Here is a 13,185-nt window from a genome sequence, read left to right as displayed (position 1 = left end):
CTATGTAAAATTTGCCCCCCCCCCCCTTGTGACTCGACCCCCGCCCCCATTGTAACGTCAACCCCCCCCCCCCCTCCCCCCCCAGGAATCATGATATGAATAAACTTGATATCTCACTGCCTTAAGATGCTTCCAAACAAGTTTCAGCTTTCCAGCCAAAATGATATTTGAGAAGAAGATTTTTAAAGATTCACTCTATAGATTCCTTTGTAAATTAAAACAACCTGCCATTGTGGTTCCACCCTACCCCTGAGGGTCATGATTTTGACAACTTTGAATTTTCACTACCTGACAATGCTTCCATACAGGTTTCAGCTAAACAGGCATATTGGTTTCCGAGAAGATTTCTAAAAATTTACTCTATATATTCTTATGTAAAAATCCCCCCCCTCATGGTGGCCCCACCCTACCCCCAAGGGTCATAATTTTCACAACTTTGAATCTACACTACAAAAGGGTGCTTTTACCTAGGTTTCAGCTTTCCTGGCCTAATGGTTTTGAGAAGAAGATTTTTAAAGTTTTACTCTATATTTTTCATATGTAAAAATGCAACCCCCCCCCATTGTGGCCCCATTATACCCCCGATGATTTTCACAACATTGAATCTACAAAACTTGAGGATGCTTCCAAATAAGTTTCATCTTTCCTGGCCAAATGGTTCTTGGGAAGAAGATTTTTAAAAATTTACTCTATATAATCCCCCCCCCCCCCTGGAGGGTTATGATTTTCACAACCTTGAATTTATGCCAGTCAAGAATGCTTCCACATAAATAACTTTCCGGACCAAATCGTTTTGATAGGGAAATTTTTAAAATGTTCTCTATATATTCCTATGTAAAAAGTCGACTACCTAATGTAACCCAACCCTACCCCCCAGGGTCATGATATTTACAACTTCGAATCAACACAACCTGAAAATGCTTCTACACAAGTTTCAGCTTTCCTGGCCTAAAGGTTCGTGAGAAAAGATTTTTGAATATTTATCCCAAATTTTCAATAATTCCTAATTATCTCTATTTGCAAAAGGGCGTGGTCCTGAATTTACACAACTTTGAATTCCCTTAGCCTAAGAATGATTTGTGTTAAGTTTCGTTGAAATTGGCCCATTGGTTCTTGAAAAGATGTTGAAACTGTGAAAAGTTTACAGACAGACGAACAGCGGACAAACAACAAACAAAATGTGATCAGAATAGCTCACTTGAGCTTTCATCTCAGGTGAGCTAAAAAGGAGCGATATCACAATGTTTACGGCTTTAATTACCATTCTTGAAAACACAACATTGCAAGTAAAACCATATGAAGTAGAAATGTGCACTCTACCAAATGACCCTTTATTTGTCAGCATATCATGGTTTGAAAAACTTGAATTTGTTCCTCATTAGGTTGCCCACATCATAATTTTACATAAGTTAGCATTATAAACCAGTTGAAAAATTTTTCAAGTCTACCATGCAGGACTATTACCATTTAATACTTAAGTGGCTTAAGTGTGTTCATTGTATGTTGATTGTTGAACTAGCATATAAATAGAAGATTAGGATAATACCACCCATAAGCTAATTCTCAAAGGTTTACATTTATTTTCTATGTGTATGATATAAACATCCTAAATTCTTTTTAGAACTGTCAGATAACTCTGTTTTCATAACAAAAGCTATAATAAAAGCCGTCCAATCTGTTCACAACTTTAAGTTTGAGCAACTTGTTTTCAAAACTAGACATATCTCAAGATGCCTTAATTATAATTTCATTGTAGCAAATGTATATTATATGAAGTATTTAAATCTCATATTTTTTCTAATAACATTTCATAGATGATGCATTGCTAAAGCTTTTGACTTTTTAAATAATAATGCATATTGACTATAATAAAGAAATGGGTCAATTATACATATGTACTAGCTGTTCAATATAAAAAATTGTAGATTTTTCAGCATTCAGCGGGTCCAGTACAATATCTTCATTAGCTAAATACCTCCAATAAGCTATATAGCATTAACAACTTATTATGTTATTATCAATAGCTTGACAAAAGCTATTTATATACAGTTTTTCACAAAAATGTTGATAATTAGAGATAAACAAAAGAAATACAATAGTTTAACTACTTATATTAACACAATGGACCATTATAATAGCAACCCTAATTAAAGATAGTTTTAACACTGCTGCTTTTGAACACTTTAAATGAAATATTTATTTCCATTGTTGGGGTAACTGACTGTCATCCACTTTGTGTGGATTGATGCATGAATTAGAATATTTCTTCTCATTGTGTAAAATTATCAGAATCTGGGATGGTTCTCACCAATTTTGTTTCGCCCTGAAATGTTTGCACCTGCCTCAGAGCGAAAGATCTCACTGTATTTAGATATTTTTCTCATGTTATTATTCCTCTGAAATTAATTATTATCTATACACGATTTGAAGTTATGTTTCAAAAGAAAAACTAACACAAACAAACACATTGAAACAGTGCTTGCTTTTATACATGCACCGCCAGGATAAAACATGCTTGGTTGATCAGGATGATTACTTACCAATTTTATGAAGCCATTACAACCATACTGTTTTGTAAGGTTCAGAACAAGAGGTGAGAATTGTGTTGTAATAAGAATTATAGCCAGTCATTCACTTCAGATTATTAATTAATAATAAATTATCTGCTTGATTGAACATTACATTACCCCCCTCCCCCCCCCCCCCCACCTCTTATGAAATGTAATGATCAAAATAAGCATTGAATAAATTATCTGCTTGAACTTTACATTAACCCCCCCCCCTCCCCTGTATATATGTAATCATCAAAATATGCATTAATAATACATAGTAATGTTTTCTATAGCGAACCTTACAAAATAAAGTGTAGAGTTCCTCCAAGTTGAAGAAGATTTATATATAATAGCTATTACTGTGTAGCTCACAACTGGAGCTAACAACCAGTCTTTATAGCTGTATTCCACACCATAATTGTGCCATAGTTTATCTGATATTCTTTAAAATGTCCATTTATACATTGTTATTGAGAAGTCAGAAATTTTCATTTATTGCAGATAGATACTGGTAATCAACATTTGAAGTTGATAACAAGCAAAATGCTGAAAGGCCTACTTTAATACACTGTATCAAAATAAAACATGAGTAGATTTTGGATTATTTACTTCACATTTACATGTATATGTTTCATTAATTGTTCACAATTACGCATGTAATCAATGCGTAACTGCACAGTGCGAACCATCTCAGGGCGAATTAGAATAGGAGCGAACCCTCTCAGGGGGAAACATGTATAGGAGCAAAACATCCCATTGCCATTTATCTTGCTTACCATAACTGACCTCCTTCATATTACATTCAAAGAGTTACTGTGTGGTCATGAATCAATTGCCCCAAAACTTTAAGAACTTTTATGTGGTAAGTCTCTTAAGAAGACAAAATTTGATGAGCAATAATTACAACCCTTGAACACAGAGCACTTCACAATTGAAAACCGGTACATAGAATTACTGAAATGACAGGATTTTCAGAAATGACACCTGAAATTACCAAAATGAACTAAAATCTCAGGAATGACACTTTAGATACATTAAAATGGGGAGGTATTATATCATACGTTTATGTCTTTCAGGTAAATGCAGAATTAAAAACCTAAGTTAAATATTGTATTTATTGAAAATCAAAAAACAAAAACCCTTATAACAACAATAATGATTTATTACTTGTATAAAATAAGCTATGAGGAAAAAATCAAAAGAAATTAGTAATTTCTAACAAACAATACATATATCAATAGATGAGGAATTTTACTTGTAGGCTTTTAAATATCAGAGGGTCAAACTACATGCATTACATGCATGCTCATCTCCTAATTTTCCAACTATCCAACCATTTTCTTTCTTGCAATTATACCAATTAATTACAATGATAAAGACATTCTAATTGATATAATTTAATATATCTGTTTTGAAAACATTTTTTAATAAAAATTAAGTGTTATTTCTGTATATTTGAGTGTGATTTCGATAATTCCAGGCTTCATTTTGGTAAATACTTTCATTTCGATAAATCAAGTTACCTGTTGAAAACAGTTATTATATTAAAGTGAGAATAGCTTTATAAATATAATACAGAGCTGTGGAAAACTGCCGGTCATGCCAGCAAGACCGGCTTAATTTAGCCAAGACCATCATAAATTGGTTAAATGCCAGACCGCCGGACCGATGTTGTTTGCCCCATCAGCATAAGGCAAAAAACACAAAATGAGATCGCTGTAAATGTCTCGTTCCTTGACACATCGGTATTCCTCAGACAACTTCCCTAACGTGTGAGTATCCATTATTGCCGAAAAATACATGATTAAAATTTCTATATCATTCTCTTCATGTAAGATGTCATGTAAAAATCTGGACTGTTCATTTATTTAATTTGAGGAATTATTTTTATTTTATTCTCATCAATATTCCCTTACTTCTGGCTAAAATTAAACCCTGTCCATGACCTTTGATTTACAGGAAGTTTGAGTACCCCCCCCCCCCCTCCCACCCCCATTATTGCTGCTCACATCTTTTCATAACAAGATCAAAATTTTAAAAGAATCCAACAATAAAAAAATAAAATGTTAGAATATAACATAAAAAATTATATCATAATCGCAATTCAATCATATTAAAAGCAATATTCTTTTTGATGTCCCTGCAGCCACATGCACACAAACAGAGGAACATGTGCTTCACATGTCTTGGGACAAATGATTAAAAATTTAAGAAATGCATAATTATGCATTGTTTATTTTTTTAAAGCTTTTAAAAATAATTTTTTGAGTGTCCAGTAAAAGAAACCATGTGTGTAAAAGTTAATAGAAATGCCTATCATGATTAACACCGCAGGTGCATGTGGATTATCTTTGATCCGCCTCAGATTGCAAACAAAATGGCTTCTTACAAGCAAGCAGACGCTCGATTCTCTTTCTTAAAAATTGTGTAGTAAAAATGGTATCTTGCATATTTTTATCAAATATCATAATTCTTCGAATTTGGACCTTAAAAAAAATGCCCTGTCGTCAAAGTGGATTACAAGGCAAACATTCAGTGACATGTGTCATCGCACGGATAAAATTGAGATACGTTTTCATAGGCTTACCCTTTTTAAGGTGAGTTCGCAGATGTTTGAAGTTAATTTTCTTCATTCTCAACTCTTATAGTGTCTCAAAAAATTTTTTTTTCACTTATTTTGTTGGAAATTGAGTACTTCTATAATTACAGTTTTGAAATATGCAGTATGTGTTTTTGAATTTTTTTTCAGTTTTCCATACTTCATTTTAATTGTTGGTATTCCGACAGGCAAAGTTTAATGACATGTCTGTTAGAATAACTGACTTCCAAAAAAAATATTTCCACAGCTCTGTAATATGGTAAACATGATGAACTGGTCTTTAAATTAACATATTTACATTTTCCAGTCTATTTGCCTGTGATAACACTACGTATCGATTATCAATAAAACCCATAACTTCAAATTGGGGCACCAGCGCGGTTTGCTTATTTATATTTTAATTGTTAATTGTATAATGGTTTAAAGTTATATAAATATGAGTAATAAGGAATCATTCTTTGAATATTATGAGATCATAATTCAGGTCGGAGCGTCATAAAATCTATCATAAAACCCTTCGAGCTTTATTGGATTTGATCACGGTCCGACCGAAATTATCAGCTCAACATACTCAAAGAAGGATTCCTTATTTCTTACATATGAACAGAGACATAAATGTCAGAGATTGGCAACTCCGCCATTAGCGTGTTTTGTTATTGAAAAATGGTACACACCAACCTTACTTTGAGAACTACATTTTAGTAAACTGAGATAATGATCTTAAAACAAAAAAAAATCGTTCTAATGAAACGTTTGCATTAGGTTTAAACATCGGCGAAATCTCGGACGACGGGTAGCCAGCTGCCTCCTAAAACTCCTCTTTTAATATTGTTTATATGACATAAACTCATGAAAATATAATATTTTTTATGTTTTGGTAAAAGGTTTTGCCGTTTATATTTCGATATAATTGTTTATTAGAAAGATATACCGATATAAACTGGGAACACTTTACAATAGGGACCGCGGGATTTTGCGAGATTTCGAACAGATGCAAATCTCTGTTATTTATGTCTCTGATATGAACAACTCATCACAGTTTTCAGAAGAACGATAACTCCGGTAAAAAAAAAACAAATCAGCATCCCGATCGCGTTACTAAACCCGAGTTTCTAGCAAAGCAACAAACCAGTAAAAAGAAATACAAATATAACACTGATGGCTTTAATATTAAATGAACGGAGATATAGCCAAGGACCGTGTGCACAACAGCACACGTGACCTGTTACAAAACAAAAACAAAACTTACGACTCTGAACTTGCGTTGGTAAACAACAAAGGAAAATCAAGCGTTGTGGTTTGTCGAACTTTACATTAAATGTTCTGTTCCAGTCACAATCTAATTTTGGTCAATTCTCGGTCAACAGAGGCAATAAATAATTTCAGCTTTCAACAAACATCACTGGACGCATTGTAAATTTCCAAATGACCTTCACCTTTGTATCAACAAGTTGTTCACTCGTACGATAGTAATTTCGATTTTAAAATAACGAGCTAAACCCAATATATTACGTTAAATTGAATAAGATATTATAGAGAATCGGTTAAGGTATTTTGCAGCACAAAAGAGGTATTTATGGGCATGAACGAAAACCAACAAGGATCTGTCGAGGATTTTAAAATGTTTTTCAATCGTTTAAGGTACGATTTAACTTAATAGACGCTATTTTCTAAACGGAAAACCATTCCCCGGAAAAATAGATTTCAAGTTTATGTGGACTCAAAATTTCCGGAAAATCGGGTCTTTCTTACTGCATAGTAATTCCAGCAAGAAATCTCTCTCAAACCTATATGATAATCATTAAAATTCATGAACCTTAGCAACATTGACAAACCTTCAAATACCGCAACTCTCAATTTTACAAAAATATTAACAGGTACTTTATCTGAAATTTTCCCTTGCTAGCTATTAACTTAATAAGTACATTAACATTTTATGAAAAGACATTTTGTTTTATAAAGCTAATGCAATTCTGAGAAGAAGTATACATATTGCAAATTCCTTTGAAGTTTAAGAAAAATATGGCCATTTAAGTGAACCCACCATTTCCACTTTCCTCTATTCAACACAGATTAATAGGGTTCTCCATAGAAAAACATCTTTACCTGGCCTTTCGAGAGCGATTTTTGTTCAATCTTCATTAATAAGAAACCTTATTCAATACTTCATATATCTACATGATATTATCACGATAAACGCATCACATAGAAATGACCTTGCATGTATACCCTCCCCCATCTTCTAAATTTCATAAAAAGTCATGGTTTGAAATCTTTTTACCTAATTTTATAAAACTTGCAGCAATTTGTTTGAGTCAATTCTCACACATATTTGAACACAATCATCAATGATACTAAAAATTTGATTTTTTTTTTTTGTTTATTGAATGATTTGTAGCACTTTAATTAACAAATATTAGGACACCTGTATGTCATTCCTTGTTTCAATGAGCAGAAGTTAACAATCATATTTTGAGAATATCTCATCTATTCTGGTTTCTAGTCTCCTTTTCAACATGCTTAAACAGTAAAACCTACAAGTTAGACATCTGCCTTATATTTAAATTCAATTCAAACAAACCCTGAAAGCTGGAGAAGACAGATGAAAATTCTATGAAAAATGTTCAAATTTGACAAGTTCTTCTACATTTTTTTATGCATATATACATTAATAAAAAGATAAAATTATGTTGTGTCTTGTTCATTTTAAAAGTAAATACATTGTATCATAGGCATTAATAGCACATGTTATTTCAATAATAAATTTACATATCCTACATGTAATCTTCATGTAGACAATTGGCAAAGGGGGAGGGGGTAATTTTTCAATTATGTAAACACATCTACCGGTGAATATAATTATAAAATACCAAAAAAAGAAACATGATTGCAGACTTTTATTGAAAAACAAAACTTCACAACTACTGTAAAAAATGTAAATGTCCTTTAACAGCTTTAACTTTGTTTGTCATTAATAAATTTCTTATCAACAAAAACCTAACAAGGCATGATGCTTTCTTAAAGTTTCATTTTTGTTCATGCATTATCCGATTTAATATGAATTACATGTACTGGTAAAAAGTCTGTTGAACACAAGGAATATGCATGTGGGTAGGGGTGAGAGGTTAACCTCAAGAGCTGAAACCACAAGAATCAACAGGTAAAAGCCATGTGTCCGCCATGTTGTAACAAGAGTCTGTTTTAGGCTGAAATTTAAAAAAAATCAATTAGCTGTGTTAACATACTAATAATAGCTGTGTTTACATTAACATATCCATAGTATTTCTGGAAAAAATACACTGACCATGCAGTGTAATAAGTATGAAATATCCCAATACATGACTAACATTTAGGCAGTATATACAGAAACAGATATTTTCATATCAAGTCATAAATCATAACATCAAGGAATTTTCTTGTGCATAGACACATATCAGATTGAGAGAGAGAAAGAGAGAGAGAACACAAAGAGAGAGTTTGCTTTACTCATATTGCGACAGCATATGTCACTGCGACAGTCAATATTTCAATATGAAAAATAGAAATAGATATCACCCATTCAAACAGCATCAAATTATAATCTTCTGTTATACGATGTTTGTCAATTATACCGGTTTTTAAAAAAAAAAATTAAGGGAGGAGTTTTTGGTTTTATTATCAATACTATGCATATTAAATGTGCATGAATTTTCATGAACTATTTTACAAAGCTTTGTTATTCGGCTGCAAATATTAACATAGAAAAAAATGAGAGATTGATATCATATGCTTGTTTCAAAATTCAATGCACTTTTGATTTTTTTTCCCACTAGACAGAAATATTTCTGTTACAAAATTAGGTTATTCTCTGATGCTATGCCAAGATTGAAAGCAAGAGAGAGAGAGAGAGAGAGAGAGAGAGAGAGAGAGAGAGAGAGAGAGAGAGAGAGAGACACACACACACACACACAGAGAATTGGTTTTAGGATCATGAAGCAATTTCAGACTTCAGTCAAAATTTCAACCAGTCATAAAATAATGGTTTATCGTAAAATGACAATGGAAATTTGTAATTGACAACATTACATCAAAATACTTTTAATATAGCATTTCAATTTTGTCAGAGTTTTCAATTAAGAGACATCAAGACGGTTTACAATTTTTGACATACCGGTACATGTAAGTCTAAGTTTGCTTAATGATTCTAGGGCCAGACCACAGTATCAAGGATTTAAATCCACATATATTTGTCTTAATTTAAAATTGTTTACATACAGTGTAGATGTGATATATGCATGTAATGTTTACTTAAACATAAAATAATTGCTAGCGCTCTCGAGTGCTAGCAACTACGTTATTCTTTTTCACTGGAATACGCATGCTCAACTCCATAGTGGGGGATTATGGGAATACTGTATTACTGTAGATAAACAGTACCATTTGAATTGCGTTTTATCATCCTCACATGAAGTTTTGTGTTTTATTGAAAATGTAAAACAGTAGCTTAGGTCTTATAATGCAAAGTTATTTTAAATATTATAATAAATAGCTAGCTTTATCTTAAAAACAACCTCGGATATGTTTCCGAGCTTGCCGGATATGCCGGAAAGGCCCGAGAAGATACAATTGCTACACAACAGTACCAATGGTTCTTGAAAATTTTCATCTCGAAATTGAAATAACAGAAGAACCATAATGATTTAGGCACAGTCAATGAGCTATACCATTGCCGATGTGAAGCCCTCTCTAGATTCACAATTCTAAATTGAGACCCCACTCCAGCACAATTCCAGTACACCACTGTGCCTTCTAATTGTTAATTAATCAATTCAGGAATTTAAATCAATGATTTAGAAATCTGCTTCTGTGTTTTAGGATGGCTACGGCGCTAGCTCACCAATCTTTTTAAAAGATAAGCTTGTATGTATAAAAGATAAACTACACTAATTACAGCATTTTAGACTTGTGTATCTTGGGACCCCCAGCACGGTTTTACAGTGTACAGTATATGTAGTTCAATACGAAATAAGACAAACATATATTGAAAAAAAACGAAAAAAATTCCAAAAAGCGATGTGCAAAACCTGAACGTGTAAATATACTTGACCAAAACAATCCGAGATTCATCTGACTCTGATCCCCGCTTTTATATCGTGACGCACGTCACAATATAAAAAGCGGAGGTTACGAGGTTAGTCAGAGGAATCTCGGGTTACGCTGAAAAGTGCATTTTTTTTTGAAAGGACATAACCTATATTAAAACATACTGAAAGGACATAACCTATATTAAAACATACCTTAATAATCTCCCAAACGATAGTTGAGATGCATTTTCCACTATCGAAGTTTTGCAAGCCATGCATCATATGAAAATGTCGACACTTCGCTGTCAGCTGTTCGCAATCAAAACAAGGCGCGTTGACGTGACGAATCGTACGATACTCATTTCGGTGTTTGATATACAAAGTACAATTCAACATGTATAACAAGCATTTATGCATTTATTTTGCAAGTAAATAATTATAATAAATCGGCCTAGGTATATTGAAATATTTCAAACTCTTCATTCAATGATCCAATGTCAGGATACGTGTTGTTCGACTATTCAACAACTGTCTGTGACGATTAGGTTAAGGCTTATATATCAACTTACGCTTTCATTAACTGTCAGCAACGTCTTTCTTGACTAATGGCTTTCAATTCCTTTTCACTGTTTTGCTGTTTTGCTGCTTCGTTTTTATTATATGTTTCTGGTAAAAAAAAATTGTCACTATTTTCCAAGCCAGCACACTCGACGTATAATAATCAATCAAATTAACGACATCGTTTCAATGAACACGCTGATTAACTATTTTATGATCAGCATGCATTTATCGATTTAATTTTGGTAACAGACTTTTGGTACGAGTTAATTTTACTTTGAACATAACGCTATTTTTTAAACCAAGGACGCGGAATCAAAATTTCCGGAAAAATCAATTTTTAAACCCCGATTACTCTGTAATGCATCGTCCGATTTTAAAACGGCTTTCAGTGTTAGATTCAGTTTGATAAGCTCTACAAAACGCATATTCATTTTTGATTTGATCAGAAAATTCATTTTTTCGAAAAATTTGTTTCACTTCCGGTTTCGACCAGAAGTGACAGATTTTCATTTCGAGCCTTATTACAGAGGTAAATCGACCAAATCATAACCATTGAAAATTTCAAGCCTCTATCTTAAAGCGTTTTTGAGAAAAATCCCGGACAAAATGACTTTTTAAAATTTTTAAAAGTGACGTCACGTCAAAACGGAGGTGACGTTCTCTTTAAAACTTTCACATTATTGAGGGACGCTAACGTGCAAAAATCTCTGAAAATTTCATCAAAATCGGTTAAAACCCTTTTGAGTTATGAAGCAAAATAGGAGTCAGAAGAAAAGAAAAAGAATAATAATAATAACTAGACACGATCTCGTTGCGAGCAACGAGGAGGTCTTCCGTCCGATTTTAAAAAGGTAAATCACGTCATCGACTTTAATTTTCAACAACAAAACATGATATGGAAATAGGAGTGAAGTACTAATGCCTACCTGTAATGCTTTTTACAAGTTCTCTTACGTTGCTTTTTTAAATACTTGCATTTCTTTCAATTGAAATAGACAAGATTAAACTATTTTACCTCTGGCCCCTAATATCCCTAGTTAGGTAACGCATGAGAAAATCATTATATTGTAAGGATATATAAACGTATTATACCTAAGGTCTGTCCCAAGATATTTTTGCCACACATTCTCTTAAATTATTTGATATTTGTAAATATCTCTTGATTCAGACGATGTTCATTCGATAGTATGAAAAAATCCCAAGATTTCCCTTTTCAAACGCCCCCTCTAGCTTGTCAGGTTTTAATACACGGCTAAAAAAAGAACGTCTACGGGGATTTTGCATTGCATCAGCCATTATAAAGCCCGGATGATAACTTTAAAAAATTGTGCTAGATATTCCGAAAGACTTCCGAAATGAGGAAAGATGTAAACATTCCCCATTATAAATATCCGTAGAAAATCTGTTTTCGATCCTGTGAATGTTTACGAAGGAAAAATGATAATTTGTAAATGAAGTTTGACCCCTAAAAACGTTATTACTTAATTACGTAACACATGTTAAAATCAATAGATTTCTTTGATACATAACAGTTGAGATCGACACTAAATTTTAAATTTTGTTTAATTCATGTGATTTTGAATGACAACAGTTGAGAAAGGAATTGGAGATCATTGTGGAGAATAAGCAGGTATTGAAAATAATTAATGCACATGATCATGCACATGACAAATAAAGTGTCTTACACATGTAAATCTTAATGTTATAGCTGCTTGGTCCGATTTTCAATAAAATAATTGTACGCTTTTAAACGATGGTTATGCTAAGTATGTGTACAATAATATACATTGCAGTACATGTAGTTTTCCCTGTCAATTAAGCCATATTTCAATGAAAAAATTATGTACATGTTGAAACTCGTTGAATCCGGATGTTGTTTATTACGGCATGCTGCCCAATCCGGCGACATTATTCAGCCCCTTGACATTTTCCCATCATTTTTGTTTAAAAAAAATTTGTGCAATCCGAATCCTATCTTATTCTGTTAACCGGCGCGATGAAAAAGCCTACTGCATATTATTAGTGAGAGTTATCTCCCGTAGTCCGTCCACTTATCGATCGATCGGCCTTCTGCGAGATATTAATGCTCAATTATTGACCAATTTTTCTGTTGTTGCTATTGATTTAAACAACTGTTAATATAGATCCAAAGAAGCAACTTTTTTCAGTTAATACCGTAAGGTCTTGTTATGAATTGCAATTGGATAATTAGATTATAGTTCACCCAATTTTTTTCAGGCCGTGATTCAGGATACTGCGGGAGTAAGACTGCCGATATCGTTTGTTATCCCCGTTGCATAGCTACACGTACAGAGTTGCATAATATTCTGTCAAAATGCTCAATTTTTTTTTTATATAAAATTCTCATTTATATTAATATTTATCTACTGTTTCCCTGCATCAAAACAAT

At 32.8% G+C, this 13,185-nt stretch overlaps 1 long non-coding RNA gene across 1 annotated transcript; it reads right to left on the bottom strand.

Annotated features, from left to right (window-relative positions):
• Positions 1-8,033: 8,033 nt before the first annotated feature.
• LOC128159934 (uncharacterized) lies at positions 8,034-12,232 on the bottom strand. Its single transcript, XR_008240211.1, has 2 exons — positions 10,428-12,232; positions 8,034-8,357 (listed from the first exon to the last, which is right to left on the bottom strand). It is a non-coding gene; the product is annotated as an uncharacterized LOC128159934 (long non-coding RNA).
• Positions 12,233-13,185: the final 953 nt, after the last annotated feature.

The sequence above is a fragment of the Crassostrea angulata genome, chromosome 8 (genome assembly GCF_025612915.1).
Source record: "Crassostrea angulata isolate pt1a10 chromosome 8, ASM2561291v2, whole genome shotgun sequence".
Classification (NCBI taxonomy): domain Eukaryota; kingdom Metazoa; phylum Mollusca; class Bivalvia; order Ostreida; family Ostreidae; genus Magallana; species Magallana angulata.
This window is presented reverse-complemented; position numbering and strand designations above follow the sequence as displayed.